Here is a 6,000-nt window from a genome sequence, read left to right as displayed (position 1 = left end):
GAAAACCCGCAGATAAGTCTATGACTGCGACAAACACAGCCTCTTTTTGATTGACATATGAGCAGTGCACCCGGAGCAAACCGTTCCGCGCAGTAGCAAGTTCGGACCCTTTTTCCCTTGAGAAACCTTCATGTATCAAAGGGCCTTCTTTGTGTCTGCGTTTCCAGCCACTCGGTACGTTAATTTGGTATGCACATCTTTTGGAATGCTTCCAAGCCAGGCGAAAAGTGCCCAGTCACTGCGCAGTGGGCTGATATTTGTGCAGGCCCCGAACCTTCCACCGCCCTGTTGAAAGACATGGCAGCGCGGAGTGGGCTGATATTTGTATAAAAGAGCTACGGCATCACACGGCATCACACGGTAGACAGAGTGCAGAATGCTGAAAGGTACAACCTCTGAACATACCTTAGTTGAATTTTTATTCGATTTCCTATGACTTCCCGCCTCCCAACGAAAATTCCCGTTCCAGCACCACGTGCCTATACACCGGACGGCTAAACATTGAACGAATCCTAAGTAACGCGAAAGGCTGACACACTCGCAAGAACGACAGAAAAGAAAGTTTGAAAGGGAGGTGACGATTCGAAAACGAACGGCAGCTACACTCGAAATGGAATCAAAGCTCCGCGTCTCATCGTCTTTTGTGTCGATGCGAAATCTTTTCGAAAACGCGTGTACATAATGTATACACTTCTGGCTGCCCCATTGCAAGGCAGGGCAGCCCGTTCTTCATTCTGCTACTTTTCGAGATCCCCCATTGTTGACCGACGACCCGCGCAGAGCGCGCCGGCTGTTGCGAGGAGAGTGGTTGCCATCTTCTAATACCACTGTTGCCAGGTGCACCACAGGTTATGCTCGCGCGTGCGCACACACAAACACACATGACACACAAAACGCTTATCAACGCCTTTAGAATAAGACATACATTGGTCGCTGCACACGGGCGGGCGCGGCGTCGTGCTCTCTGATATATGCGTACACCTGTGTATGTGCATGTACCCGTGTGTGCGAATCGATGCGGGGAATTAAAAGGAATCGTTGAATACTCGAGGCGCGTTCGCGACGCGGCGGAATCGAACTCGGGAACAGGTCGATCGTTACCTTGCGTGCTACACTCTGGGGATTCGTGTTCGTGACGTTGTCTTTTTTGTTTTTGTTTTCTTTTGTTCGTTTATTTTATGCTTTATTTTACTTTTGCCCAGTTAAATATTTTTTGTGTGTCGTTATTTTGTACTTCTCGCGCGGGGATTGGATGGTATCGTGTCGATTTCGAAAGAGAGCTCGAGTCGTCAAGCTCTGACCGGACACTTCAATAAATGGGCGTGTGGTCGTCTGGGGCTCTCCGCTCTATGTACGTGGCGCCTTCTTGCTATTCGCCATATCCCTACTATGCAAGAAAAGAAAAAAAGAAAGGGTCGCGGTGGGCGTATTTTGACGGGTGAGAGTCGCTGTCAGGAGTTGATAGAGTTACTATGTATGGCGTGATCAATAAAATATTATACGCACAGAGAAAGTCACTCGACAAATATAATCGCTTCTGCGTTTTGATGTCTGTGTTGGCAAGGGGCCAGTCTGGCAATTCTGCAGCCAGGTGAGTAAACTTAAATAAATCCGAGAAAAAAAAACCAGAAAAACGAACAAGAACGTTTCACTTTAAAAAGAAAGTGTGTAATAAAATTCGGAGAAACGAGGTTCCAGGGATGTACTATCGATCCCTTTTATTTTTTATTTTGGTTTGATTTATTAAGCCGGGATATTGACCTCTAAAGCTAAATATTTTCCAAAGCCAACTGTGCTGTCTTGCGTGTTAGCACAGTGTCCCCAGTTTTATCCAATTTGTTAATCAATGAAACATATAAATAAGTTGTTTTACTGATTAACAAATTTATTATTCAATAAAATGATATAAATAAGTTCTGTCGATTAATAGAACAATGCATTAACCAATAAAATATTGAAAATAAATAAATCATTAAATTCTCTTATTGAACAAAGCTCAGAGCACGTGAAGGGAAAGCTTGCGCTGCAGAACCCGGGGTCCTGGGCTGAATCCCCACCCCTGACCGTTTCGATCTGGGTGAGCATCGTACCGGCCTGCGGTCGTGTATCAGTACTGCGTGGTGCACGTTAAAGACCCCAGGTTAGCGGTTGTACGGCACTGGCTAAATTACTCATCTAAAGCTGGGAGACAAGCCGCCCGTTGAGGCAGACCAAGTTCTAGGCTGTATAAACAAACACACACCCCAATTTTTTTTTTTTTTTAATTTCATGCATTTTTTAAAGTTTTTTTTTTTACTTGCGTAAGCGCCTTGTGTAGACCAGTGCTTTTTGCCGCGCAACCGAAGGTTAAAGCTGGTTTACACGGAACATTTTTGTTGCGTTTTCCTACGTTATGGAAAGTTACCGAAACGTTTGTGTCCGTAATGTCGCTTGCCGGGCTGTCTCGTTTGGACTGGTAGCCACGCTTAAAAGCACAATTGTACCGTCTCACTTGTACGTAAACCTTCGTAACGTACCGTAACGTAAAACAAACAAACAGAGGAACGGCGGTGTGTGAACATTTAGTGACATAGTGTTAAGTGTACCATACTTTACACGAATAAAGAAAAATCTGTACAGCGAAGAACACATCTCTGTCTGCCCGTCTTCGACGGTCCGATAAGTACATAGCCTCACCGCCCGATGGCGCCACTATCGCAAGAGAAATTTACTATCGTGTAGTGCATTCTCGTAGACGGCTACTATCAAAATTTCAACCAAATCGGACTCGTAGTTTTGTTTTGACCGCATGGGGAAGCGGGCTTATCCGCGAATTTTACAAAAATGGAAAAACAGCAATGTCGGTCGGTGATTCGATTCTTGTTTTTGGAAGGGAAATCGCGCAGTGAAATCAAAGTGCGTTTGGATGCTGTGTATGGTGACTCTTCTCTTTCGATGGCGACCGTCCAGATTTGGTTAAACGAGTTTCAACGTGGTCGCACGTCGGTTTTGATAAGTCACGCCCAGGTGCCCCGAAAACGGCTACCACGGAGGATAATGTGACAAAAATCTACGATCTCGTATTGGCAGACCGTTGATTGAAGGTGCCTGAGATAGCTGAGACAATAGGCATCTCAAAAGACCGCGTGGGTCATATCCTGCATGAATGTTTGGGCATGAGAAAGCTGTCGGCGCGATGGGTGCCGTGTTTGTTCACTCCGGACAGCAAGCGCAACCGTGAGACCACTTCCGAGCAGTGTTTGACGCTGTTTAAGCGCGATCCGAAAGAGTTTGCGCGTCGTTTTGTGAGCGTCGACAAAACATAGATCCACTGGTACACACCAGAGACCAAGGAACAGTCGAAACAGTGGACTTCACCAGGCGAACGTGCTTCGAAGAAGGCGAAGACTGTCGTATCGGCCGGAAACGTGAGGGCCACCGTTTTCTGGCTTTCACAAGGTGTGATCTACATCAAATACCTGGAGAAAAGCAAATGGTCACAGGGCTGTACTATCCCGAAATATTGGGCCGATTCGACACCGAATTGCAGAAAAAAACAGCCCCATTTGGCGAAGAAAAAAGTGCTCTTCCACCATGACATCGCACCGGCTCCCACCTCCGCCCTCGCCACGGCCAAAATGGTTGAATTTGGCTACGAACTGCTGCCCCATCCACCTTATTCTCCAGATTTGGCCCCGTGCGACTTCGTTTTGGTTGCGAACTTGAAAAGTCACTTGCCGGGCAGAAATTTGAGTCGAATGAGGAGGTCATGGCCGCCGCGGAAGCCTGCTTTGTAGACCTCGCGAAAACGTATTTTTCACATGGGTTAAATGAGTTGGAGCATCGCTGCGTCAAGTGCATCGAGCTAAAAGGAGAATATATTCAAAAATAAAGCGCCACTTTTCCGAAAATTCCGTTTTTCTTTTGTAGGCTAAGTACTTATCGGGCCCCCCTCTATGTGCGAAAATGACGGGGCCTGGGCAAACACTTGATCTTTTCCGTCTTTTGCACGTGAGATGTGAGACTCTTATTTGAGTCCCCCTAAACATGAACGACTTCAAGAAAAAAAAAAGGAATGGCATAGCTAAAGTTAACTTATTGGCGTTTCCTGCTTCCATATTATTTTTGTTTAGTTCTTTTCGGCAAATCACTCGGTATCATTAACTCCGGTGCGAAAATAATATACTCGGGACGCAATACATGTCAGTGATATCTTAACATGTCAGTGAACTATAGATGGCACTGGAGTGAATTACTCGATGGATCTGTATACTATTCTATCTTAGACAACCATAATCAAAGTGATAAGACAAGTCGTCCTTCATCGACAGAGCTCGCACGTGGGTTTGCTGTTTAGCGCGGCACTCGATCCGCCTGCCGACGCACACAAAACACGCGAGACTTCCTCGTGAATTCCTTTAAACAAACAAACTGCATTCCATAACCCCCCAAAACAGCTCTGTATTGTCCCTTCCTGCACCCAAACGGCCTTTGCAGCTTCACCGCACGGGCCTACACCGCCATCAACTGTAAACACTGCTAAACCTTATCTCTAACCGCGCGTGGTCTCATTTGTCCGAGTAGCACCGACAGACAAGGGATCGTTACAGAAAAAAAGAGACACTAAATTACCTTAAAAACAATAAAAAGAGAGATAGAGAGAGAAAACTAGCGATGTGCAGCTTAGTGCAAAGAACGGAGTAGCATACCTTCCAACTCGTCGTCTGCTGTAATAATAAAAAAATAAATAAATAAATAAAAACGTAGCGCTGCAGTAGTATACGGTCACGCACGGGGAGCCTAGATTTGGGATAGAGCGCAATTCAAACCACCCTGAGCGGATTGGTCGCGAGTGCGCATCCGTTGCGGCCTTGCGTGACAACGAATGAAAACGGGTGGAAGAGATAGAGACGCTTCCGGACGATCGACGCTTTCATTCAACACCTCCTCGCAGCAGCTCGCGCTCTAAACGCGGCCAACAAAACCACGTGACCTCGGTCGAGAGGCTGGAAACACTCTCAAAATCTAGGCACACCATAACCACGCAAACCAGACGCGGCTTTTATTTTTTTTTTTTCGACCACGCCTCATTTACATTCAGGGTACGAGCCTAGCCGCGACGAACGTATCATTAAGCCACGGAACGTGCTGCTTACTTCCAATGAGTAATAGTTAACGACCGCGGTGGCCCGCGATAAGACGGCCCGAACGTGTAAAACAAAAATAAATAAATAAAAGGCCCGGCGCTACGTTGCGCATTGCCTTACGATGGACCGCAAAGGACGTACTTCGAGCTATCCAAGCCAATCCAGCGTTGTGAAGGTGTCACGTTGTTAGGCGGATCGCGCGTCGCGGCGGCGCCTCTCAAAGGGTGCGTGACACTCACGAGGCATTGGATTGGCTTGGATTTGGCTCGTAGAGCCTTCAGCGTCTATTGTAAGCTGAAACGGAGTATAGCTTGAAAATAAAAAAAGATTGCCGAGAGAAGGGGGAAACCGAAAGCAACGTATATAAACAGCGCTGCCGCGTGTTTGTATTGGATAGAGACACCTGTGTGCCGGCTCGGAATATAAAAGCGGAGCGCCCCCCTCCTCCCTTCTCCGAGGAGTGAAAACGTGACCCGAGTTTTCCTGGTGGCTTTCACCTGAGGCGTAATTGATTTATGGAAGCCGCTCGCGGACGGCTGTCCCGCCGTGCCTGCCAAGTCGAGCCAAGCCAAAAGCCGAGCCTGGGGTTTGACCACCGCTGTGCTATTGTTTGTGTCTGAGCCCCCTGTTTAGGCGTTACCTTTTACCTCTCTTTAGGATTTTTTTTTTTTTTCGCCCGGGACTTTGAGAGCGCGGGTCCAGACACCGTTACCCCTTCAGCTGACCGTGGGAGTGAACCTATACTTGAGAGCGGTGCCAATGAAGCCGCGGTCTCCCATGTCACGCGATAGAGGTGTTCTCGCGCGCGTTGTGTGGAGAGAGAGAGATCACGCGATCGAATGCGCAACGGTAGACTGGTCCAACGAACTCGAAG

This window comes from Ixodes scapularis, unplaced genomic scaffold (assembly GCF_016920785.2).
Source record: "Ixodes scapularis isolate PalLabHiFi unplaced genomic scaffold, ASM1692078v2 PGA_scaffold10__122_contigs__length_95168666, whole genome shotgun sequence".
Lineage (NCBI taxonomy): Eukaryota > Metazoa > Arthropoda > Arachnida > Ixodida > Ixodidae > Ixodes > Ixodes scapularis.
The sequence above is the reverse complement of the archived record's forward strand: the minus strand, read 5'-3'. Positions refer to the sequence as shown.